Raw genomic sequence first — 26511 nt, 5'->3', positions numbered from 1 at the left:
ATCCCTCTGCATGAGATGGAAAATCCTCAGCTGTGACAACATGCTGGATGATCTCTGATTTACACTGAAGGGCCAAGCATCTGTTTTCCCCACAAAGTAAATGACTCCCTGATAAATTGTTTTATGATGTTAGATTTGAGAGGTCTGATGGTTCTATCAGTCTCCTAGCAGAGGTCTCAGAACAACAAACAAACAAAAATAAAATAAAACATCGCGTCCTAGGTTATGAGAATGTTATTTTCACTGTTAATGTGGATCAGCCAGGTGGGGCACAGTAAGTTACTAATCTTTTTTGTTTTAATAAATGTGTTTACCAGCAAGGAGAAAGCAGCTTGATTCAATGTCTCATAGAACACTCAATTTCAGTAAATTAAAGTTAGTAACATTTCTCCGTGAGCTATGATAACATCTCACAGTGAATCTCAAACAAAACGCACCGAGTTGTGGGGAAATGTAGTGATGGGGTCGGGGGATGCCTCTTGCACCCTGGCAGCCTCTCCACTTGAGGAGAGAAAGGTTAATGTGCGTTCTCGTCACAGTTCAGAGATAGGCAGCTGTACGTCGCCTACTTTTCTGGATTCTATCCAGCTTTCATGGCTGCAAAACTGGGCGGACTTGAAGCCAAAAATTGCATCGAGAAAGACATCAAAAACAGAAAGTTGAGGCAGAATTATAAATAGAGGTTAGAAATAATTACAAATGCATAAATTGTCACCAGACACCTCTGCAACTATTACTAAGCATGAAATTAAGCCATGTGAAATGAAATGCATTATCAATAAACTTTCAGTTATAAATTAAGGCTAGGAAACCTACATTTCCTCCTTCCTGCCTATTGAAAAAAATAGAGCTCACTACTGAACAAAGTTTTTTCAACACTATGAAGTGGTGTAAAGATAGGGTGGTTAATGTTCCACTTTATAATGGATACCATAACATGTAACTGCAGACCAGTGCAATACATTGTAACGTAATTATTTGCGTGATTGTTGCATAGTTCTCTGAGACTCCATTCAAACTGTAATCTCAATTTTCCTACTCCCTCACGCCGGTGATTGGAAGCAGGGCTCTTCTCCCTTTGTGCCTGTGTGTCGTTGACTCTGTAACTCTCTTGCCCTTTTAATTAGTCCTCTCTTTCTGACCGCGGGTGTCAGAAATTACAGGGCAGGCTGTTCATGGACAGCTTGCTCTCTGTCTCTGAATTATAGTCCCTTATACTTGAACACACCTCTCCATTTACTATTTTTATGTGCATGATCTCATTTGATTTTCACAATATCTCTAGGAGGGAGTCAGGGCAGGGATTATTATTCTCAGTTACTAGATGTGGAAAGATAGAGAAGCACTCAAAATCACAGGTCTTCACGAGGTCAAGAGCAAACTCAGGACTCCAAATGTTATCTCAATTCTCTTTCCAGAATATGATGCTGGCTTCCTAATTCAAGAAGTAAATTCCCCTGGTATTCCATACATGGTTTGCAGACTCAAAAGGGGTCAAGTAAATAAGGTCAATGAGTGAGTCAAATCAGGGCAAGACAACAAGGGAGTGATGGGGAGTATGGCAAAGTGGTGGGACCTCTGCCTAAAATCATGTTCATTCAAAGCAATTTTAAATGTGACGTGGGCCAAAGAGCACACACTTGGGAAAGGGTGGGTATGCAGTAAATGTGGATATCTGGCTAGCAATGGTGATCCCTGCATTATATGTATTTGTCAATTAAATCTAAGGAATAAGAGAGACCTTACACAGATGCATACCTGGGAACCATATCCCTCTCTGTTGGAGAAATGAGTTCACAAAGGCCCTCCTTCGTCTTGAGGGCCTCACAGTCTACTGGGAAATGACCCCTCAGGGAAGCCTCTCATCAACTCCTGTTCTCAGTCAGAATAAGGCAGGCTTTCTGGCAGGTTCCCATAACCCTTTGCGTGCATTGCAATGAGAAAGAATTGTGCGTGCAATGCAAGAGGGATTATTTGTTTGTGCAGCTATCTCACCCCTAAACTTTGACTTCTTTACAGCAGCATAATGCCTGATCCTTCCTAGCTCTCAACAAATGGTTGACCATGAACTACAGAAAGTTTCGATACAACCCACGGTCTTTGATGGCAAACAAACAAAACAAACAGAGCTAGTTAAGATGAGCCAGTTTCTAACTGTGCGGAGAGCGACACACCTTGCACACTTATACTTGGTTCTTCAAGAGGCAGCAAAGCCTAGAGGTTAAGAGCACAGGGTTTAGATGTGAAGCAACCTGAATGCAAACTACAGCACCACGATGAATGCTCTGTGCAATCTTAAGCAAAGGCTCTGTAAAAACACTCTGAGCCTTATTTGCTCCTTCTATAAGAAAGGGACAATAATATCCATGTCACAGTGTCACTGTAAGAATTCAATGGAAAGAACACAGGTACTCCCTGAGTTTCACAAATTAATTTACTCAACAAAATTTACTCAACTCTGGTATCTCAGGGCATCTACTAGGTCCTGGGGATAAAGACCTAGTCCTTAATCTCATGAGGCTTTTATTCTAGCAGATAAGGTACACATTAAATAATCATACAATGTAATAAATAAGGATTAAATAATCATACAAATAAATATAAAATTATAACTGCATTAAGTGTTTTGAAGGAGGCATGTATGGTACTATGGCACATGAGATTGGGGGTGGGGACGATCAGACCTGGCTGAGGAAGTTGAGAGGGAGTGGCCTCAGGAAGAAGGGGAAATAGCTGTAGAGGAGTAGAGGTCTGAAATAAGAGTAAGTATTAAGCAGCTGGGAGCAGGAGGAAAAACTCTGAGCACAAAGACTGGCTTGTGTAAGGGCCCCATGAGGAAGGAGGCGATGAGGCAGAGCAGGGCGCGTGCAAGAAATCAGAAGGCAGGCCGGGATGCCTCGACTGCTGAGAGCTATATGGGGAGCATGATCACGAGGCGGCTCAAGTGGCAGCAGGGGCCACACCAGGCTGAAACTTGTAGACCATGTTCTAGGAGCAATGGAGAGCCTTTGAAGGGCTTTAGCCTAGACTCATGAGATCATATTTGCTTTGTGAAAATATCACTCCAGCTGCACGTCACGTGAGAATGTACAATGCAGGGCAGTGGGCAGGAGGGGTACAGTTAAATGGATATCATGCTCTACCAATAAGAACCAAATGGTCATTTAGACCATAGTTTTGGCAATGAGATGGAAGAAAATGAGAGACTAGTGCTTAGTAAATGTTATTTCAATAACTTTGTTATTATTATTGTTATTATAGATATTACATGCATTATCTCACTTAATCCTTATAGAATCTGAGTAGGGAATCTCAGTCTCATCAAACAAATAGAAAACAAAGTCTTAAGAGACCTCAGTGATTTGCCCAGGGTCAAAGGGCTGGCCATAGACTTGACTTGAAAGTACTTTGCATTATCGCAGACCGTCTTTGGACAATCAGGCTAAGAAATAAAGAAATAAAGTTAGAAATGCCTTAAAAAATGGCACCAACTGAGTTAAAAATGTAACATGAAAAAGGGGGGAAAACTGGCTCTTGTTTGAGCAAAAGAATGTTTTCCTTTTTTTTAATTTTGGAGCTTTGATATCAAATCTGTGCCACAAACAAATACAGTTATTTCAAAGTTCCATGGCACTTAGAGACAGAAGCTGTGAGGGTGCCCAGGTACATAGGTCAAAGACTATAACAAACAGGTGCATTCATATCCATTGATAATTTGTCAAGCTCAAGAATGTAGAACTCCTGTTGGCAAATGATTTTACTATCTACTCTAAAACTATGCCTTATGATAATCTCTTATCACTGTCATCATTACACATAAATATATCTATTATTTAATCTTGTGTATATTTAATCAAAATACTTTGTACTCTATACACATAGGTACTAAGCAGGCCTGAAATAATCAAAGAATTGCATTTGGTAAAAAAAAAAAAAAAGGAAGGAACGAAGAGGGAGGGAGGGAGGAAAGAAGGAAGGAAAAAAAAAGAGTAACTCCTAGACATAGAACCTAAGAGGTTTTATAGTTATTCCACGGAGGTGTAGTCATCTTGTCTAAATTTTTTACACTGTTCATAAGACCATCCTTCTACTTTTTACCCCAGGGGTTACAAACCAAATGCTTGCAGGAACCAGTCAGGGACCGTGAATGTACACAGCAGCCTGGAGGAACTAATGAGCACACATCCCACCTAAAGGGCAGTCAAGTTTTATTCCAACACGCCTACACTCACACAGAAGCCCTGGCTCGTGTCACTTTGACCAAGGCCAAAATCAGTCCACCAGCCCCTCAGTGTTTGCTATTACATAGAGAAAGATCCCTAACTATTCACAAATTATTAGATGCATTATCTTTTTAAAATCTATTTTGTAATGTAAAGTATGAAGAGTTTTTAAAGTTCTTATTCTTGAAGAAAATTGCCATTTTAAGATGCTGTTCTATAAATATATTCTAGAAAGGGAATTTTTAAGAGAAATACAGTTCTTCATAGGCTAATTAAAAGGGACGAACACCGGCTATTTTTTCCCTCCCAAATTAAATGCAGCCTTTCATGCATTTCTCCAGGGTGGTTTCCTTTTACTACCTAGCAGATATAGGAAAATAATACATGGAATATGTCAGATCTGGTCTCTGTTTAAATAAACTCTCTGCCCTTGGGGGGAAAAAAGATGCAAAGGAATGAGTAATGCATTAACTTTCTGTGCATTCTTTGAAATGTCCTCCCACACCAAAACTATTATTTATCCAAATCATATAAAAATATATTTTCTATTTGCAGTACATCTGTACATTCATTTTGAAGGCATTTGATTATACAAAATTGTTACTAGTGCCCCAATTCTAATTGTAACAATTATGATTTGCTTTATTACTTGCTTTTTAGGTTTATAGGACTCTTCTACTCCCCAATATTAGCTTAAAAGTTGAAATCATTTTAGAACCTTTAAGTGAAGAAATGTTATTTCTCTCAAACCAACAAGAATGAATCAATTTCAGAAAACAGTGATAACTAAAGTCATTATGGGTTCAACAAAAACAGTTCATGCCAAATTCACCTGAGTTTAAACAGCGTGATAGAATTGCATAATTGTGGAATATATAGTTTTGGTAAAGAATCTGCTAAAATATTTCTTTATAAATTTATGAACAAGATGGAAAAAATGTGGGATAGGTGACAATAAGATTAGGATAGTAAGGGCATACCTGGTCAACCCACCATACACAAAGAACTTCATGACTGATATGAAACTGGAGAGGTTAAAGGAATGAAAGCATCTCTTGGAATGTGTGCAAGGCTCTGTTTGGTTGCTTCCTCTGTTTTGTGCTGCCTTTCAATATCTCTTAATCAAAAACTAGGAAAAGTCCTAGAAGTCAGTTGGGCTTTTCAAATGCCTGAATGTCACATGTTTAATACACTGAATGAAGTTCTTGAGTTTCAAAATGATCTAAACAGACCAGGGCCGATACCACAAATAAATTGCTTGACAAGGCTAAACATGTATTTCTGCATCTGAGTTCAAAATTAAATCCACTGCCTAATCATACAACAGAGAAATAATGTGACAATTCTTCAGAAGGAACAAAGAGTTATACCGTGATTCCAGGTTCATCTGAGATTGCAATGGTTTTACAATGGCACAAGGGAGAAGAAGCAGCATGCGTTTCAGTGTTTGACCAGTCTCCAGGCTCTGATGCTTCTAAGCTGTATGATCCCAGAACTTAATCTAAGTCTTAATTTCCTCCTTTATAAAATGGCAGTAATAATGATTTCTTAAGGAGTAATAAGGACTAAATGACATATTAAGTATAATAATAGTATTAATAACAATGATGGTAATATCTATCACTTATTTGAATCACTACCCGCTAGATATTGTGCTAAGTATTCTACATGCATTGTCTGTATTCTAAAATAGTGTTTGGTACACAGTAGGTTTCTAATAAACCACAGTTCTTATTATTAACTAGCTGGCCTTCCAGCATTATCTAGGAGAATCATTCACAAACAGTTAATTAAAACATCTCCACAGTTCCTTACTCTAGACCCTAGAGTCTATAGCTGCCACATAGACTTTTGCCCTGTGAGGACCAGTTCTATCACAAGTCATGTCTATAATTCACCAACTTTTAAAAGTAGAGCTTGTGTGACACAGGCTACGTTTTGTGTCACATTATTCCAAACAGAGCCTCAAAAATGTGTTGAAACTTGAGTGATGTTGTAACAGTATATCAAACTTTAATTTTATTTCTTGGATAAGAAATGCTACCATGGAATATGATGGGCTACTCTAATTAGGAGAAATTAAACAGATTTAGAGACCTCTAGAAGAGGGTAGCTGGGATTATGAGGGCTCTAAAACCATGATTTTTAGGATGAATAGTTGAAAGACTATGAATGTTCGGCCTGTGAAGAAGATTAGGGGGTGGGAGGTTTGAGAAAAACGGACGCTCTCTTCAAATGTGTAAAATGATTCCCTGTGGAATCATGAATAGATATAGGATGAAGGGGCTCAGGAGAAGTAACCTAAGAACGATGAGATGACCAACAATAGAACCAACCACATTAAGTTATAGAAAGTTCTGCATCACTGGAAATGGTTCAGCAAAGGCCTAACAATCTAGGACTGTTAGAGAAGAAAGGCCTCCCACCTGCAATATAATTTTAGATCACAGGTCTCAAACTAGCAGCCCACAGACAAAACAGACAACATGTTAAAGCTGCCCTCACTTAGTGTTTTCCTTCTAATCTGAGTTAAGTGTATTTTCAAATTTGAAAGATATCATTAAAACTCCCTCTTTTCAGCTTCCCTTGAAAATCAGAAGATATGGGAATACTCCAGCCACAAAATGACAATCAGTTGGAGTCTGCTTTAGACAGTCTCTACCATACTCTATGACTGACACCACTGGTTTTCATATCTCCTTGGGACTCCTGAATTAAATGATCTCTGGAGTTTCTTCAACCATCAGGATTCTCTAACTCAAATGGAAAGAATGCTGGGTGTAGAGGCGGAAGGTCCACATGTAAGTCCAACCTGACTTTTTGTCCTTGGACATCCTGCTTGAAATCTCTGATCCTCTTTTTTCTAATCAGGGAACAATGCTTCTTCGAATCATCTCATAGGAGTGCACTTAAGGATGATGTGAAATCATTTCTGCAAGCAATGCTGAAGTGTTTGCAAAGGTAAAATATTACCACCAAACACACAGGATGGTTTATTTATTCATTTCAAGGATAGAATAATATGGCTTCAAATATTCTCTTAAAATAAAAACAGGTATGATGAATGTCTGAAATACCTATATTTTGAAAGAACACAGAGGAAATTACAGAAGGCCTGATGAAACTATTAAAAATCTAGCAGTGAATTGGGTGTGTGTGTTTAACACCTTTATCCCTGAGATGAATCAAGTTTATTAATTTAATATATTTTATATGACCTTTATAACACTTTACCTCCAAGAGCTTAGCAACTCTGCTTTTTTAAAATTAGACTAGTGTATATATACATATATATATATATATATATATATATACACATACACACACACATATATATACTATAGATATATATAAATACATACATGTATATGGAAAGGAAGGTAGGACCCTATGGAAATTTCCAGAAAGTTCAAGTTTGAAGACACAGAGAAAATGACACCACTCCTGAATGACTCATCCCAATCGCTGTACACATTCATGCACTTGATAATTACAAAACTCTGCATTTTCTTATATATGATTTGAGATTGGGTTTGTCAAAGAATCGTTGGAGGGAGGGTACTAGAAGAAGTAAAGGACTGAGCTAAAGAGTTAGAATGTGAGACGCTTGACATTCAGATCACGGATGTGGTGCAGTTGTTGCAGAGGACAAGATGTAGCACTGTGGTTCCCAAAGTGCGGCCCTCAGGTCAGGAGCAGCAGGATCACTCTGAACTTGTTAGAAATGAAAATTCTCCAGCCCCACCCCAGACTTACTGAGTCATAACTCTAGGGTGGGGGACCCAAGACTCTACTTTAAAAAGTCCCCAAGGTGATTGTGATGGACACCAAAATTTGAGAATCATAAGCCTAGGGCATGGCTAGGGTAGTAGTGAGATAAAGTAGGATGGAGAACAAGATTCACTGAAGGAGGAGAATTCAAGGAATTGACTGGGATAATGAGGAAATTATCTACAATGGAGACTGTAATCATTAAGAATTATGACCAGGGCTTCCCTGGTGGCGCAGTGGTTGAGTCCGCCTGCCAATGCAGGGGACACGGGTTTGTGCCCCGGTCCAGGAAGATCCCACATGCCTCGGAGCGGCCGGGCCCGAGAGCCATGGCCGCTGAGCCTGCGCGTCCGGAGCCTGTGCTCCGCAACGGGAGAGGCCGCAACAGCGAGAGGCCCACATACCGCAAAAAAAAAAAAAAAAAAAGAAGAAGAATTATGACCAGAGTAGTATTGACGAAAGAGAGCAAACACAGGAGTGAAAATCTTTAAGAACATTGAGGCCATGGCCTGGGAGTTAGTGGATGACCATAACAAGGGAGAGTAGCTGGTAATATAGTTGGATGTTTCAAATTTCAAATCAAATAGCACGTGGAAAGGCACTGTGGCAGGAAGGAGCAAGAGACTGAAAAAAACAAAGGTCAGCATGACCAGTGAGGGGTGGCTGGTGGTATGAGATAAGGTGGAGAGGTACGGAAAGGATATGATTCTTACCCTAAGACCTGATGAGAATAGCAGAATAATTTTAAGGTGGCCCAAAGTACCAGAATCAGACTTGCCTTTTTTAAGAGGTTCTTCAGGCAACCATGCGGAGACAAAGACTAATGGTCAGGCTGTAAAGTTGTTTAGGAATGTTAAGAGTCTGGTTGACTAGAGATAGGGTGAAATATGTAGAGATGTCAAGGATAATTCTGGGTTTCTGGTTGGCACAACTGGTACCATTTTATCAAGATAGGGAAGTAGGGAGTAATATCAGTAAGCTAGAGAAAAACTCTAAGGCTTCTGACAAAAATTATCTTATTATATAACCTTATAACACGGAGTACGATGAGTGCTATAATTCCACGAGAGCTACCTTAGTGTTAATGGTAAACTGTGAAGCCAAACGGCGGAGGTTCAAATCCCAGCTCTAGCACTCTGTAGCTGGCAACCCGTGAGCAACTTGTTAACCATCTCATCTTTCAAATGAAAATAACAAGGCTTACTTCATAACTGACAATAAAAGGTCCCTACTCCCCAAGGAAAAGACCGAATGTTCTGCAGCCACCATCAGAGGGAACTGGTTTAAAGCTCATACAAATAGATCTATGGCAGTTTTGCACTAGTACACAAGCTTCTAAAAAGCCAGTTAATCAGTCAGAGTCCCTCCATCTGAAAGTCAGTCAGTCAATTCCAGTAACCACACTTCCACGGGTAAAGGGCAGCTAAATTCCTAAACCCTTTGCTTCCAAAAGGCGGGCAATCCCAGAATTCCATTTACCATACCCCTTTCTGATTCCATCCTGCTGCCTCCCCCTCAAGAAGAAACCACTATCATCCATATCTTGAACTTTGTTTACATTCCTTTCCTTTAAAAAAATAAAAATAACTTTAGTGTTGTTTGTTTTGAAGAAAACGCAAACATGTTCTTATAAATAAGCTAATTTTATTCAATATTTTCATATTCATTTCTACGTTAGTATACAATATGTATATTCATAACTCACTCATTTCCTCTGCCATATAATCCATTGCATAAATATTCTACAACTTATTTACTCAACTCTCCTACTGATGGACATTTTGCTTATTCCCATTTTCTTGATATTATAAACAATGCTTTTATGAATATTCTGGTATGTGTCAACTGTGACACATGCAAAATATCTGGAGGATATATATATACATATATGTATACACACACACACACACACACACACACACACACACACACACACGAATGCAAGTGCTGAGTCATAATATAAGCCAATGTTTAACGTCACAAGAAAATGCAGCAACATAATCCTAAATGATGGCATTCCCCAAATCAATGTATGACAATTCTCTCCAACACTTCATGTTTTTCAGACTTCTTAACCTGTTCTAATCTAGCAAATATAAATGAGATCTAAGTGATGTTTCACTTTGCATTTCCCCAATTACTAATGAGGTCATGCAACTCTTCATATGCGTACTGGTTATATGTTTTTTTCTTTTCGGGGTAACTCCTGTTGAAGTCCTTTTGCCCATTTTTCCATTAGGTTGTTTATCTTTTTCTTCTTTCATAGTAGCTTTTATATATTCTAGTCACAACTTTTTCAATATTTACATGTTTTTCAAAAAAAAAATTTTGGTTCATGGCTTATCTCTATATGTCTTTTGAAGAACAAAATATAAATAAAGGAAAATGATTTCCTTTGAAATGTCTCATTAAAATTGACAAGCTTCTAATTAGATTGATGATATGCACGCTTGTATTTTAAATAATTTCCTTTTATTCCTTTAAAGAGACATACCAAATTTATTTTTTATTCTATATGTGATCATTCCAATATGTGAAAATCTCAGGGGTTTCAGTCTGTTTTCTGTTTTGTTTTCCTTCTTATTTCTCTGACTGAAAATGGTTGGTTTTCTTGTGTATTTTTACCATCTTTGATTGTGGGATCCTTTTTTTTTTATCTTCCCTGTGGGATTCCTGTAGTCCCCAATAGGGTATACTTTTCTCTAAAGAGGAACGGTGGATGCCCTCGCTGGAAAACAAGGGAGGCTACCAAACTAGGACCACTTGGTCCCCTTCCTTCCAGGTCCTAATATTATGCGGGAGCCAGGTTCGGCTTCCTTACCTTCTAGTTTACAACTGGCTCAAGGCTCCTCCTCAGAAATACAGCTGTATGAGTATCACATACAGAATAATTTTGGTCTTTCTTACTTGCTCCTTGCTCAGTACTTCTCACTTGGGTTTCAGTTCAAGGTTTATTGTTTTCTTTGGGGACAGTGGTTGGGTACATGGAGGGCTGGAGATTTCCCTTACTTGCATTGAAACCTAGGTTTATCCATGATCTAGGTGCTTTGTAGCCTTGAAGTAGCCCACATCAAGTGACAGTATAAAATAATCATTTTTAATTTATTGTTGTAAGAGTTCAGTGTATGTAATCATGGCCATATAAAACTGCCCACTTTCCTATTTTACAGTGGTTCTCTGAAGACATGTTGGAAATGTCACCCAATTATATTGTTCCTAGCTGATTACTTCCTTCTCTGAATCCTAGTGGATTCACTGTCTATAGCATCCAGTTTAACTCTTAATTATGTGCAATAGTTTACCACTCTCAATCTTCTCTGGGTAAATACATGCTGTTTCTAGGTTTTCCAAGGACAGAAAGCATTGTCTTTACTTGTCTTTTATTCTCCCAAGACCCCAAGTACAAAAGGTCCTCGACCAAAAAATAATTGTTGGCAATTTCCTTGTGTAAAAATTTTCATACAATTGAATTAAAAATAGAATTCTTGACAACAAAACCCAAAAGAGATACAATTATAGACCTACTCTTTTCCATACTAATTCATCCGTTTATCACAAGTAAAATCAATGATGAGAAATAATAAATACTCAATACCCTTCCTAAAACTATAATTTAAGCTGCTTTTGCAAAAAAGGAAAGAAGAGGTAGGAAGAGAAATGCTATCATCACTGCCTTGAAGGAAGATGAAACACTTCTTTTTGCATACAATAAACTGCATTTGTTTCTGTATGAATCTCTCTCTCTCTCTCTCTCTCTCACACACACACACACACACACACACACACACACACACACACATATTCTTAAACAAGAGAGGGGAACCAGAAGTATATTTCCTCCTCCAGATTTCAAAACCAAAACAGACCTAACGATACAAGCACGACCCCTTAGTGAATAAAATTATAAAGAGTCTAGCTACTCAGGACCAATTTGTAATCAGAGCATCAAGCCATACTGTACAAAAATGTCAATTCTGGTGCAGCCTTGATGAGCTAAGACTGAACACATGGGCCAGTTTATCATATTGTCCTGACTGTTCTCTTTTAAAGCTGGCAGGCCCAATTTGAGTACAAAAGGGATTTCAGTTTGAGTAATCTTGCCTCTGAAAAAGAACCCACCCAGACTGACAATGTTTTCGTTGCTATTTTTTTTCTTAAGAGAAATAAATGCACAGAAAACATCCAATATAAGTATGTTCTCAAAATCAAATGGTTCTGTAAAACACTCTTCACTATGATGTATACAAACAAAAAGCTAGGAGTTAAGAGATACTTTTGTTGTTAAAAATATGTGTTGTCCAAGACAATGTATTAATACATTTCAAGCATTTTGATACAGTCTCCCTTTATTTCTTTTAGCTAGTGGGGGTAACACTGAGACAATCACACCAAAAGCTTCATTAAGGTAGGATGGGGAGGGCAGAATTGGCTGCTACTAATTCTCTGTGCTGTTTAATTTCATTCTACTTCCATCCAAACAACTGATTTTAAAAAGAAAAAACCTATAACTTTGAGTACAGAGTAAAATTTCCTCCCCACTTTGGCTGGTATGGAATTTCCCAGCTGATAACTTAAAACTTGCTTCTTTCAGAAATTTCACTGCCTTCCCTGCCTACCAATCAGGATGGAGCTGCCTGTCTCTTCCACTATTTCTCACCATCCAAATTAGTGAGTTCACTTTCTAATTTGTTCATTTATTCAAGTGGATGTTCCTTCATTGAACACTTGTTTCCTGGGTACACTTTTATGCTCCCTTCAAACTCACTAGGATAACAGGCGGGAGAGTTTCACTGAAAAATCCTGGACTCTGTAAAGTAAAATCTATTTTCTCATACTCTGGAAATAGTCATATAGCCTTCTTTAAAACAACTGCAGAGGGCTTCCCTGGTGGCGCAGTGGTTCAGAGTCCGCCTGCCGATGCAGGGGACACGGGTTCGTGCCCCGGTCCGGGAAGATCCCACATGCCGCGGAGTGGCTGGGCCCGTGAGCCATGGCCGCTGAACCTGTGCGAAACTTCTGCAGAAACCTAGCTGAGGCAGATTAGATGGAATTTTGTTGTTGTTGTTGTTAACACGCCTATACATTGGCCTTAAACCAGCTTTTTCCTAGGAATCAACATGTGCTACTGTATTCCTCTACTTCAAGCACCACTAGCTTCCTTGCTGGTTCTCAACGGTGAAACACACAGTCCCACCTCAAGCCCTTTGTACATGTTCTCCCTTCTGCATGGAATGATCTTGTAGCAGATACCTCCGAGATAGCATGTGGCTGAAGTCTCAATAACACGGGTGAATAAATGCTGTTTGGGGTAAATCAATGCTGCCTCCAGATTCAGGAACAGGAAGCATTGTCTTTATTTGCCCCTTCTTTTCCCAGGATCAGATGAAAAGACAAAAGATCCTCAGCAAATACCTGTTGGTAGTTCATTGTATGGAAAAGTCCCACGTCCTTCCTTTTCCTCCCCCTCCCCCCTACACAGAGGCAGGTTGGCTCCGGAGTTTAGATTCTTAATCATTACACTTTACCACAGCGAAGTAAATCCCAGCACATCCACATGATGGCACCTTATGCAGCTCAGAAAAATAGAGAGGCAGCTCATTATAAACTTATGTTAACTACCCCTAAGATGTGCCATTTAAATTAAAAAAAAAAAAAGGTATAGCATATCTGTCATTCGTGTGAAAGAAACAAAAACAGGCGATCTGTCCCCATATATGGCAGGGAAAAAGCAGAAGACTCGGACAACACAGCTGTGCTAAGAAAGGGGGAACTGGGGACCGGGATCAGGGATGGAAGAGTTTTTGGTTTTGTTTTTCTTTTACCCAATTTGCGCTGTTTAGATTTTTACCATTCATAAGCAGTGATAAATAAATTAAAATTTACCATTTTAAAAAATTCTGCCCTCCCCCCCAACGCCGTCCCAATAGTCATCAGAGTTTCCAGAAAGGGTTCTTTGTATACCAAGTATGGAAAAACTAGACTGTCACTGGTGCTTGAATTAATGCCTTTAAACATAACAGTAATGCCCCCTGGACTGTGAAAGGGGAAGTGGTCCAGAGAGAAACAGGTATAGGAATAAAGGACACCCAGGTTGGCATCAGTGCTTCTTCCATCCTCCAGGATCTTATCCCCAGGCATTTGATCAAAAACAGTCTGTAGAGCCCCACAGAGGAGTCACAGGGCCCCTACCACTGTTCCTGCCCCTCCACAGAGCCTCTCAACCACAGGCACCCTCCACCAAACCCATACATCACAAATCAATTCTGGCACTGAAATCTTACAAAAAAAAAAAAAAATTCTACATGAAGGGAGTGGAAGTCAAGGCCAAGTAAAAGGCAGAGATGATGAGCAACCAATGGCAACAATCTGCTGTCAGACTGAACCTAATAATGGCCCAGAGTCCACAATCAAAGATGCGTTTGCTCATAGGTGTGGATGGGCATCGCGAGCCTGGGTGTAAGGCTGGTTCAGCTACTAGCTGCCATGGGATCTCGGACAAAGGAAAACTTTGGCTTCACTCCCCACAAGCTTCACTCTATCCATCTCTAAAAGTCTATAGGAGCAGATTCTGTCGGTGCTTTTCAGATTGTGTGTTTCACCCCATTAGAGTCATGAAACAAAAGTTGTGGGTCATACCATAATTTTTATAAATGACCTAGAATAGAATGGAAAGATATTACCCAAAGTAAAAAGGGGTAAATATTATTTTTTGAAACTTCTGTTTTAATTATATGTGTGACTAAGTTGTGGATACGTGGACATGTATACGGTGGGTAACAGAATACAGCAGAACAGGAAATGTCAGTAAATAACCTACAGCAAGAGTAAATATTACTTTTTTAAAACTTTTGTGTCAGTTGTGTGTGTGGATATGGACAGGTAAGGATGTAAAATATGTTTTTTAATGTACATTATAGTCATTTGAAAGCTGCAGGACCAGATATTCCCTAAGCATCTTTCAAGCTCAGAGTTTTATAAGTCAATTGGAGACAGTATTACCTACCAAAGTTTGAAAATAAGGAAAGTCTGAATTTAAAGCCCTGTTCTGCTAGTTACAGCAGCGGGGATTTGGTTCAAGTTAGCTTTCCAAGACTCTATTTCCTTCCCTTTCTCTAAAGATCCTACTTGGAGATTTGGATGTCTGGGAACAGGGAAAAGGAAGGAGATTTTCCCTTTCCTCCTGCCCTTTTGCATTGCTTCTCATTATTTTTTCCAGATCAGGATATTACGTTTTTTGTTTTTTGATTGTTTTTTTACTATTCTGGGTTTATCCCACCCCCACTTTTCAACATATTTGTCATCTCTATGGTAATATCATAATTCCCCTACCCATAACTATAACATTACGTTACTGGGCATACAAGAGGAGAAAATACATGTGAGAACTCAGAACCATGTTGGCACATAGTAGGTCCTCAATAAAGGCAAACATTAACAGTAGCAAGAGAAGTAGTAGTAGGTGGTGTCCTGATACTGCTGGTAGTCCTGGTAGTATTTACCCTTAACGCTTGTCAAAATGCCTCCATCAAATGAGAATTATAGGGTGAGATGTTAGGTCTAGAGAGCTAAAGTAGCTAATTGATATCTTACACAGGAAGTTTTGCATTTTAATAGAGGACCATAGAAAACCCAAATTATTTCAAGTCCCAAGGAATTACCCTTTAGTGGAGGAATTTCAGGCACCCAGACAAGCTAGAGAAGGGAGCAATTCATTCTGCTGGTAAAGGTACGAAGAGAGGTGCCTCTCCCTCGCACCCAGCCGTTGGACACCAAATCAAAAACAGCACCAATAATCTCAGACTGATGATGGTTGAGAGGCAAAGAGAATTCTTAACTATGCCTTCTCTCCTTGTTATTGTTATTGTTATTATCCTAACAATAATCACAGTCTTGTTACTTTGGGTTGACCTGGCGAGCCTTTCGGGAGGCAGGGAAGGCGCTGTGTTGAGACATTTCTACTGCTTTGTCAGCACTGATTATAATGTTTCCAAAGGATCATCCACAATATATCGCACCAGTGATCTGTGTCTTACTGTCTCCACAAGATTGATACCATGTGATAAAGATCTGTGTGTTGACGATATCAGAGTACACTGCACACATTTCTGTGTATGAACATGTATTTAGGCTGGTCTATTTAGTCAGACTCCAAGGCACCCCAGAGGTAGACAGAAAGGTCCCAAGGTGACTGCTTCCCATCTAAAAAAAAAAGCATTAAAAAGGAAGGGGAGCGTGAGCTGAACCTCCGTTTTGCCAACATACCTGTGCCAGGGGCTTGGCAATGAACTTCCATACATCTCTATGTCTCCTTGAAATACCACACTCGAGAACATCAAAGAAAGATTTCTGTCAAGTCACGTTTCCTTATTTGGAAAGTAGACTGGGAATCCCAGAAACCCGTAAGACCTTGCCAACAACGCAGGACCCGCCAAGATGCTCTCCCACAAACGTCTCTGACACTTTGGGTTTCCCCTAGTAGCAGATCATTTAGTCCTGCTTCCCTCCTTCTCAGCACAGCCTTATCTTGGAATTGTGCAGAGTCCAGGCTATATACATGCACAGGGCTTGCAAGCATGCCTTCAAAGCAAAAAAGAACCTCACCACTGATGTGTTCATCACTCTCAGCTGTGCATTGAGAATCCCGGGCAAGCAGCCAGAAACCTCTGGCTCTCACACTGGCTCTGGCACTCACTTGCTGGGTGACCTTGGGCAAGTCTCTTTCCTTCTCTGAGTCTCCATTTTCTCACCTCTTGTACAAGCTGGTAGAACTAGATTATCTCTAACCTTGGTTCTAACTCCAGGAGCCTATTAATTTTTCTTTTTTTGGTACGTGGGCCTCTCACTGTTGTGGCCTCTCCCATTGCGGAGCAACAGGCTCCGGACGCGCAGGCTCAGCGGCCATGGCTCACGGGCCCAGCCGCTCCGCGGCATGTGGGATCTTCCCGGACTGGGGCACGAACCCATGTCCCCTGCATGGGCAGGCGGACTCTCAACCACTGCGCCACCAGGGAAGCCCGCCTATTAATTTTTAAAACTTTTGGGCTGAGGAACAAAAGTGCCTTTCTGAGCAACTAATTAAATGTACAGATAAAATCACATTAACTTATAAATCAGAATGTCCCTTCTAATTACATCTTAAGCAACATCACGATGGAACTTGCCTAAAGCTACCAACATAGTTAGTCAACAACTACTGATACCATTACATCCGTCTTCCATCTAAAGAACTAAAGCCTCTGGGGACACATTATACAGCAAAGTTTTCAATTCCAACGTTTGGATGTTCTCCTTTTAGAGTTTGAGAACAATGAACACTTTTTCTCAAACCCTTAGAATTAGCTCAAAGCTTCAACTGGTCATTTAAAAGAATTTTGTAAGTTTTCTATAGGTCACATACTGTCCTGGGCACTGTGGCTATACCTTCAGTTAAGACCAGGTCCATGATCTCAAGAAACTTATATACAGACTGAGTAGCAGATATAAAGAAATAAATGGATACATATTACAGTGTAAGTGAAGGAACATATCATAAAGACATCTAATTCAGCCCTTGAAGAGTCAAGCAGAATTTTTCCCAAAAAAACAGTATCTATGCTGAGACTTTAAAAACAGGTAGAAGTTATCCAAGCAAAAGCAGCAGGGGATGGATCCATGAACACTCTTCCCAATTGCTGGAAAAAGCAAAAGCAAGTATCTGGAGGTGATTTAACCACCTAAAAATTATCCCCCCAAATTCAAAAGATCCCCACCTACAATAGTTCTAATTGACACTCTCCTAATGGGTTTCATTAAAATACAAACCAGAGTATGTTTCTGTCTTAACATGTAAGGAAGGAACTCCCTTCCTTACTCATATCAATGTAACAGTAAGCGTCAGGAGAATTTTAAAGGGCAGATCTGAATGGCAAGTCTGAGTCCGTTAGTTAGGATCTGGGTGACCTGGGCAAGCTGCTTAACTTCTGTGATGTCAGTTTTATCCTCGGTTTAATGGAGCCTGAAACACGACATCTGTTTCATAAATACTAGGTAAGCAGTGAGTCCTCACCATGTGCCAGACTTGGGCTTAGCACTTCAGTCACTGACCAAGGTAAGTCCTGGCAGCATACGCAGAAGGGACATCTTGTTCTCATCTTCAATGTCCAGGTGAAGAAACGGAGACGTGGGCAAGCTTAATAACCAGACCAAGGTTATAACAGCTAGCAAAGTGGAAGCAGGCCTTTACCTCTAACTGTCTACATTCAGAGCCCAAGTCTTAACCACTCAGAGTGTTTCCTTCCACCTTCTAATTTCTCCACTGCCAGCCATGCCAGAAAAGTAGGTTTGCCCCACTGAAGTAGCCAAAAAAATTCCCAGCCTAATTAAAGATGCAGACATTGTAAATGTAAGTTACTCCTCGGTTTGCGTTCCACTCCAAATGGCTGTGGTTGTTTAAAACACATGTATCGCACAGTTGCCTATCAATGCCACCTGAGCTCAATTACCACCCCTGACTAAGAGGTCAGGGCTAAAAGCAACAGATTCAGAAAATCAATTTGGACCTGAAAAGGGAAAGATGACGAACAGTTCGCTGGACAAGATGTCTGGCCCCTTTGGCCACTTTTCAATGAAACAGCAGGGAAAAGATGTTGAGATCACCGAGAAAACAATTTAAGTGGGCTAGAAAGAGCGTGGGAGTGATGGCAACTTGTCACCTGCAGAAGGAGGCCCTGACATATTCTGAGGAACTCAAAAGCATAATAATGAAGGGGAGGAAAGAGGCTTTTCTTACCCCACAGCTAGATCCACTAAACTGGGAGACGGAGCCTGACACTTTGACCCAGGAGCACGCTGGCCTGGCTCACAGTGTCATTCTGTGTCAAGTGTTATCACAAACGCTGATGCTGATGCATTGAAGAGCATTTGATGCTTCCTTACACACTTTCCAACCAGGCACAGGAAAAACCGAGTCTAGCAAACATCTCTGTGATGGCTACACCTGTCAAAGAGCTTTCAAAGTTGCCTCTAGGTTGACCAGCTTCTTTCCTTACCCGTGGTACATCAGCATGGGCTGCAGCAGGCAGAGAGTATACTACTTTGTGTGTGTGTGTGTGTGTGTGTGTGTGTGTGTGTGTGTGTGTTGCTAGAAGCGGGAGGGGCTTGGAGTTCTCCTCTTGAAGCTGTTGGAGAGGGATCCACAGCATCAGATGCCAAAAGCTAGAGAATAACTGGGGCAAATGGTAAGAGGCAGAGGCAGACTGGAGGCAAGGACTAAAAATACAGATTTCTGGGCTCTCTGCCCAAAGGTTTTGATTCAGTAAGTCTCTAGTGGGGTCCAGGCACTTGTATTTTGATTAAGATGCTCATTTGCCCTCGAGGATCAGCCTGATGTGACAACTACTGGTGTAGTGGGGAGAAGGCTAGACTGAGACTCAAGATAGCAGGGCAATGGTCCCAGTTCAGACACCTACTGGTTGTAGGATATCTGGCAAGTCACTTTTCAGTTCTTAAGCTGCTTTTCATTTTCCTCCATTGATAAAGTGGGGAGAGAGAGTGCTTGGGAAAGATCTCCGAGGATCTTTGACTCCATCAGTCTAGAATCAAGTACTGGGACTCGCAAGCAGCATGGTATGTAATTAGGACCTTAAACCCTGGAGTCAACCAGACCTGGGTTCACATTTCAGCACTGCTGCTTTCCAGGTGCTGAGCCACAGACAACTTCTCTGGGACAAGTAAAGTCGCAGTTTCCTCAGCTACAAAACGCGGACGATAGTAACAGTGCCTATGGCATAGATCTTTGTGACTGTTAAACAGGCAGTGTACAAAGAACACCCAGGACAGTGCCCTGCCGTGTGCCCAGTACCTGTTGGTTGTGAACACCCCTGACAAGGTCAACCAGAAGAGCTGTCTGCTGTCCCCTGGAGCTACTGTGATTAATGAGGTTCAGGGAAAGGTAACCCTGGCTGAGCAATCCTCGGGCTTGTCCTTTTATCAAGAGAAATGCACAAGAAAAGAGTTTTGCTGGGGAGGACGGGATACCAGAGCGAGACGTGAAACTATATCTCTTAAGAGGAAATATGGGAACAAATTAGAGTGGGGTGTTATACCATCTATACCATGTTTATCAAAGTGTGGCTCAGGGATGCCCTGCTTTAGAATCAATGGAGCACTCATTAAATTAGCACATTCCTGTCCCTACTGGGGAAGTGGGTCCAGTATTGTGCTTTTCTCAGAAGCTACCCAGAAGATGCTTCCTTAAACAGGGTTTAGAGAATCACTGGCAAATACTATTAATGAAACAGCCCCCCGCCCCCTCAATTCTCCAGCCCTGTGTTTACCCAGAAAAAAACAAACAAAAAAAAAACAGTGAAGGCAAATGAACTTGTGCATCTGTGCGTTTACCAAGAATCTAAACTTCTTCTGCTCTTGTCATCTCCAGTGCAGCTGGGTTCCAAGCAGGTGTTCAACTTCTGCAGAATGCACGACTCCCCAGAGAAACAAATACTAACCCAGGTTTGGCTACTTAAGGGTGTGGATTATGTCAACTTCTGTGGAATGGCAGTGTGGTTTATAAAACTTAAATACAAAAAGCAAGTGCCTCCAGGGAGATCACCTCGGTGCTTTCTCCCCCTAGAGGGGTGGGACAGGGAGGGTGGGACAGAGATGCAAGAGGGAGGGGATATATGGATATGTATAGCTGATTCACTCTGTTATAAAGCACAGACTAACACACCATTGTAGAGCAATTATACTCCGTTAAAGATGTCAAAAGAAAAAAAAGCCAGTGCCTCCTGCTTCCTCTATTCTCCACCCTTCCTGTCCTCCCCACCCGACTTCTTTACCGTGTTCCCATTCCTTTCCCTTTATGGTTCCTTTGCCTACACTCTTCTTCGGAAATCTTTTCCTTTACGTCCCTTACTTCCACTTCTCTCTCTCACTCCTCACTCCTCTTATGCTTTGCCCCATCTACCCTATACCTTTCCTTCTCTATCTCTTTCCCTCTCTCGTTTTGCCTCTCTATATGTTTCTCTCTCTCATTCCTCCCTTGTTCTGCCTCTGTGTGTCTCTCTGTGTCCCCTCACTCCCCCTTCTCTTCTTTCTCTGACTCTGTACCTCTCTTTGTCCTTCTGTCCTCTATTGTACACAATACCTTGCTGCGCATACCTCTTCTTGACGCCCCAGCTCCTGGCTCCCCTCCCAACAAGAAACCTCCAGGAGGCAGGCTTCTGGCTAGGCATGCATGCTCGCCCTGTGAAATCAGCCAACAACCCTCTACAAGTCAAGGGGCTCACTCTGCTTACAAAGTCTTGGTGACCTGCTGCCAGAGGCCCAGAGTGAGGAGAAGAACTCCTGGGAAGAGAGACGAAATGGGGGCTGGAAAGATGCAGCAGCAATTACAGAGTGGAAACAGCAGGGCTAAACTGCTCTAGTACCCAGAACCTCCCCTGAAGAAGAAACTGCTGGACCAAGCGCTAGCAGTGGAGGGTTCTTTTGCGTTCTGAGTGTCCATCACTTCATTTCCATAGTACAAACAGCTCGCTGGCAGGCAGTGGAGTGGCGGTACACCAAGGGGGGTGTTGGGAAAGCTTTAGCACCTCAGAATCTCCATCGATCATCTCAAAGCCAATCAACCTCAAAACACAAAATCTGAGTTAAAAGTGAGTGTCTACTATGCATCCTGCCTCCAGACAACTCCCCTCCCCCCAGCTGCTCCCCCATCTTCCAACCTGACACCCACCTCTAAGTATCTCCTTTATAGACAGAGAGGCTTCTGCCTTGAGCAGAGATAACTGTCCCCAATCTACAAATGAGCAAACTGAGGGATGGAAAAGTCACTCGGCTGACTCTGGAAGATACTATAATACTTCGGGCTGCCACCGCTTTCAGGGCCCCGAGTATTCTGCACACTCAAATCACCGCAAGGATGGTGCATTCAGAAGAAACTTTTGCAAAGTGCTGCCACCTCCTCTCCCAGTTCGAATCTCCGAGGGTGGGTGCAGACCGTTGTCTCTCTCTATTCTCTTTCCGTCCAGCTCTCAAACTCGACCTGTCCCCACGCTTACCGGCGCACACCACCTGTACACACCCTTCCCACCCACCCCAGCCCCTCCATCTGAGTCTTAGGCTACAAGTGCAGGAGGGAGGTGAAGAAGAATAAACTCGTGCACGGCCCGGGTGCTTCTGCAACTCCCCTCCCCTTGAGGGAGTACAGAGGAGCAAAATGCTGAGGTTTGGCTCGGTGCCCAGCCTAGGGAGCTGGAATACCCGCCGCCAGGGACCACGAAGAAGGCCGGGCTCGCATCCGAGGACCAGCCAAGTACGCGTCGCCCCAGCTGAATGGGCCCCTCAGTGCCTGCAAGTTGAAACCTCAGTCAGGCACACAATGAGGCCGCTGTTTTCCGACAGGAGGCATTTGGATGCCTCATACACCCACCCCAAATCGGGCCTGAGAGCAGAGAGCGCATTTCCTTACCCATGTTCAGATGCGCCCCTTGAAGCAGCAGCCTGGGCCCCGCGGAGGGAGCGGCTCCCCTCCCCCGCGCCCGGCCACAGGAAGCCCGCGCAGGCCACCTGTTGGACTCTGTCCGGCGGCCCCAGATCTTGCGCCCCCAAACCCGCACCGCAGAGCGGGGCACCCAGGGTACCCTACCCGTCAGCGACAGAAAAATTTCACTCGCGCCTTCTCCTGTGGCTACCTTTCCCACTCCCAATCACACACATACACAGTTCCTTAATATCCCAGCAGTCGCCTCTTTAATGAAGCACGCTTAGCCTCCCCTAGGGCCCAGGGCTGCCCACGGTCTCCGAGAGCGCCCAGGTGGCTGCGGATCTCTAAGCGCACACGGTGAGTGCCTGTTTAATGCGCGGGCGGCTGAAAAGCCCCAAATGGCACACTGATTGGGGAACAGTCAGTGGCCTGCTCTAGGGAGCCCCCTTTCTCCTTGGCAAGCGGAAGAGGTCTCCCTCCTTGGTTTAGAAATGAAGGAATTCGGGGAAGCCCCGAAGGTAATCGGATTGAGAGAACCAATGTTGCGTTTCGCTGCCAAATCCCAGGATAAGGTGCAAGGAGACAACTTTCTCGTGTCTCCCTGCCATCTCTGCAAGCAACTAGATAGGGGTAAACGGCGCCGCCTCGACCGGACTACTTACCCCTGGGTATGGACGCTGCCGGCGCAGGAGACCTCAGCAGACCCGCGCGCGCGGAATCCGCGAAACGCCTTGGTGTCTCGCTCCTCTCCTGGACCACGCGGCGAAGGCTACGCGCTCCAAGCCGGGCAGCCGAGGGCTGTGGATCCCATGGGTGGCGAGTTGGCAGAAGGCGCGCCGCCCGGCTGGGGGCGCATCGCTCCCAGGGCTGGCGGAGGCTGCGTTGGGGAGAGGGGCTCCCGGGGAAGTTGGCGGCGCTGGGGGCTGACTTCGGACTTCGCGCTCGCTTCGGCTCGAGCGGCCGGGCGCGTCCTCCAGGATAAACAGGGACTCGCCCGCGGAATGGGGGCCGGCTGCGGGAAACCTCCGCTGGCCGCCGCCTAGAAAGAGTGCGGCGGCATCGCTGCCTGGAATCCCCAGCTGCGGCTGGAGCCGAGAGCGAGTGAGGGCGCCGGGCTGCCTCCTCCCGGCTGCCGGCGCCCCTTTTTCAGAGTCCTGCTCGCCCCAGCTCGCCGCGCCCTTCCTTCTGTTCGTGTCCTCCCCTCCGCTGCTTCACCGGCTCTCGGGGCTCGTGGGGCTGGGCTCCGGGCAGAGGCTGAGCGGAAGGCGGCCGCAGAGCCCGCAGCATGGGAGGGCGATCTCGCCGTCTCGGGCTCGGGCTTGGGCTCCGGCAGCGGCAGCAGCTGCCGCTGCCTCCCGCGCGCCCACGTGCCGGAGCCCCGGTGTGCGCGCTTCGGCCGCGGGGCTGGAGGGAGGAAGCGAGGGCGAGCGGCGGATGTGGGTGGCGGGGAGAGTCTGCACGGCGGCGCAGCTGAGGGGAAGCCGCCGAGAGGCTCCCGAGGGCACGGGGCTCCTCGTCTTGCAGCTCCGGGAAGACTGGTGTGGAAGGCTCCCCAGCTCCCGCCTCCCTTTGCAGAGCGGAGGGAGCCTGAGTGAAACCTGGAGCTGGGGGGTGGGGGGGCGGCGGCGCTCCACTCCACAGGATCAGCTGCGAGCAGCGGCTGGAGGCGGCTACGTGTCTCCGCCAAAGGGACGGGTTCCAAGTATCCTTGAACCCCGGCACATCTACCCCGAGAAGAATGGGGTACAGAAACCCCGGGTGAGAGAGTACGCCTGTTCCGGCGTGCCCCGCCTTCCTCCCAGGCTAAGCGCTTTCCCCGTTAACCAACAGACTCCAAGGTGCTCCTCCTTCCAGGGAGAAAGGAGTTGTCTTGCAATATGGGCCTGACAACCTCCAATCAATTGACAAATAATTAGTGAGACTCACTTTGAGCGATGCCGGGCAATGCTTTGGATCATGGGGCCCTCCCTGGTTGGAGGCTGGGTCGTGTTCTCTGTTCTGCGTGCCCTTAGGCGGGCCCTCCCTGGGCCTCATTGCTCCAACCATAAAATGAGGTTCCTTCCTGATAGGGGTAAGAAAGACAAACACACGTGAGAATTTTAAAATTAGAAAATACTTCAAAACATGGATAATAGTTCAATACTAACGAGACGTATGATTAAAATAAGAGAGATTATCACAGAAAAATCGAAAATGAGATCTCTAAAACTTAGAAACCAACAAAACGTGCATTATCACTGGGCACACGTGCAGTCACTTGGAGATCTTAGGCTCCAATCTTCTCGTTATCTTAGTGGGGAAATAGAGGCTCAGAGAAGACAAATGGCCTGTCCAAGGTTACACAATCCGATTTGGTTTAGGTTAGTCTTAACGGCCAAACCTTTGCTTTTTCTGCCATACACCAGTACACGAATTATGTTCAGCATTGTTGTGCTGAGACATAGCAAAAGGGAAGAGAGATTCATTCCCTCTGAGGTTTCTCAAAAAAGGCTTTGAGAAAAGTGGAATTTAAGCTAACTTCTAAAGAGTAGGCAGGATTCAGATAAGTGGAAAAGCGAGATCATTCAAGGGGACGGAGAGAGGTCACTAAAAGATGAAGAAGGACATGTTACAGCAGCAGCAAACAAGTTTGGCAGGAGCAGAGTGCTTGCCTAGGCGATGGGGAGCCATTAAAGGTGTTTTAGCAGTAAAAGAAAATAATGAAAGATTTGTTTTAGGATGATCAATATGGCCTGGTACAGGATGGATTAGGAGGTGAAGAGATGAGGGAGGAGGAAGGAAGAAAGGAAAGGAATTGCAGGCGGAGAAAACCTTTAGGAGGTCAAGGCAGCTATCAGGTGCAGGTGATGGAAGCTTGATGAAATGTAGGGGCAGGTAAAGGTGAAATAAATGAAACTTTTCCTGTCCTTGCTGTTAAACCCTGCTTTATAGGAAGCACTCTGCTGTTAATTGCAGGGGACACTATGGAATGGCACATGTGCTTGAGACATAATGGGAAACTGGGGGCTAATCCTCAGAGACAGCAGTGGAGCTTTTCACAATAACCGATCTGAAGCTTATCTGGTCCCTTGGTTTAGGGAGCTGGACAGCAACAGACTTAGGAAAAGAACGGACTAAGGATTTCTATCAATCTACCAAAAGCGAAAACCAGAAAGAGAAGGGAAAATCTTGTTTTCTTTTATTCCTTGGAGGCTCTTGAAGTCACCAATGAATGGCTTCAGGGGCTTCCTCAGGTCCTTCCACTGGAAATTGTCTTTCTAACACTGGATCTCCTTATGTGGACCAGCAGTAACAGCATCACCGGGGAGCTCACCAGAAAGAGAATCCGAGGCCCCACCATACACCAACTGACTCAGAACTTTCATCTTAACAAGATTCCTAGGTGATTTATATGCACATTAAGTCTGAGAAGCATTTCTCTATCTGGTCATGTCTTAAACTACTGTTCTTCAAACTAGCACATAGTAAAAACAAACAAACAAAAAAATCATATATATGGCACCGTGGCTATACACACACACACTTACTTATAAGTTAAATAAAAGTTTCACAAAACAACACATATCCTTACTGTGTGATTCACTTCAATACTTCCTATTCAATTTATTTTTTTAAAAAGCTCATTATGACTTACTGATTGATTCCATGACCTAGTAGTGGACTGCAATTTGTGGTTTGAAATATATTGAGCTGTGCTATTAATTCTTTTTGCCTTGAGTTTTGGTTGTATGTTTGTGTATCTCTTCCACTAGACTGCGAGTTCCTTGAGGGCAAGTTTTAGATATTTTTTTATCATTGAAATATAGGCCAGAGGTTGACGGAGGGTTTTCTATGTAGTAGCAACTCAGTAAATATTCGAGGAGATAATCAATGAATGAATGTATAAATGGATGGGAGCCAGAGATTGGGGGAAGGCTGGGGGAAGAAGGGAGAGGAGCTTGGAATGTAGGAAAGGATTAAGCCAAGAAAATGTTTATCCAAAACTCCAATTCCCTGAAGCAATATCAATGGACTATGAAGAGAAAAAGTCATTTCTAAAACAACCATGCATTC

This window comes from Monodon monoceros, unplaced genomic scaffold (genome assembly GCF_005190385.1).
Source record: "Monodon monoceros isolate NGI ecotype Baffin Bay Population unplaced genomic scaffold, NGI_Narwhal_1 Super_Scaffold_12, whole genome shotgun sequence".
Lineage (NCBI taxonomy): Eukaryota > Metazoa > Chordata > Mammalia > Artiodactyla > Monodontidae > Monodon > Monodon monoceros.
The sequence above is the reverse complement of the archived record's forward strand: the minus strand, read 5'-3'. Positions refer to the sequence as shown.